Raw genomic sequence first — 1,023 nt, 5'->3', positions numbered from 1 at the left:
AGTTTTTGAAGACATCATTCAAAAAGCAACAGTTGTGAGTTCAGTGATGAATCATGAATTTATAATTTGATATGATAAATAAGGGATTTGATGTGCATTAGACTAACAGCAGTCATATTTCAAAACTGCATCTAATGAGGTCACATTGGATTTAAGATTAGTGCCCTGGCCCCTGGGATATGTTTTTGTCCATGTCCCTTTATGTTAACATAAGTGTATACTTGTACATGCATCACTCTAGCTCTGTTATGTAATAATTCACATGCATCTACCTTTCTGTAGTATCTTTTGCAGCATCATAATAGTAATAATAATTTAGTATATCTTTTCTTTCAATAGTCTACAAGTTCAGCCTTCCAACTGCCAGAAAACAAGTCCTCTGACATGACTCATCAGCAATATTCAACAGCTTCGCAAGATCTTGAAGATACTCTAATTGTTGCCCTGACCTTGTTAGATGTTAGCTCATGTCAGTCACTGGGTGATAGTTTAAGTGAGATAATGTTCAAAGAGACATCAGTGATGAAGATACATGATGAAGTACTGGGCCCTTTAGAAGGTATGCAGCATGTGCAGAGTATCTTGTATGTTTATTGTCACAGTCTTTCAGAGCTCAGATTTATGTAATTTAATTTGTACTTTTCAGTTAAAATAAAGGATTTAAGGTAAATTTTACTAATAATAAGAACGCAATACACATTACAATATTTTGTATACAATTAGATACTCCAAACACAACTAGCATTACAACTTTATAACAGTAAACTACTATGCTACATTATTAAGGTAAGTTTTACTAATAATAACAATACAATACACATTAACATCTTTTGTATATAATGAGATACTCCTAACACAGGAAGCAATACAACTGTAAAACAGTAAAGGACACTATGGGCTGTATACAATCACTGGACTGGAAAGGTGGAATGGAATGGTGGAATGGCTACTGCAAATATTTATGTGTGGCATATTTGTAATTTAATTTTTGAGAAGTGCCCTAGTCATGTTACGAGTCCCCAG

At 33.6% G+C, this 1,023-nt stretch overlaps 1 long non-coding RNA gene across 2 annotated transcripts; it reads left to right on the top strand.

Annotated features, from left to right (window-relative positions):
• On the top strand, window positions 1-874 carry LOC109593607 (uncharacterized). 2 transcript variants are annotated; one of them, XR_002191067.1, is made up of 5 exons: window positions 1-34; window positions 340-559; window positions 603-665; window positions 724-786; window positions 860-874. It is a non-coding gene; the product is annotated as an uncharacterized LOC109593607 (long non-coding RNA). The 2 variants fall into 2 exon arrangements; XR_002191068.1 differs by having other exon boundaries at window positions 845-874.
• Window positions 875-1,023: the final 149 nt, after the last annotated feature.

This window comes from Amphimedon queenslandica, unplaced genomic scaffold (assembly GCF_000090795.2).
Source record: "Amphimedon queenslandica unplaced genomic scaffold, v1.1 AMPQUscaffold_632_Cont27350, whole genome shotgun sequence".
Taxonomy (NCBI): Eukaryota; Metazoa; Porifera; class Demospongiae; order Haplosclerida; family Niphatidae; genus Amphimedon; species Amphimedon queenslandica.
Note: the sequence above shows the minus strand (reverse complement) of the source record. Positions and strands in the feature narration are given on the sequence as shown.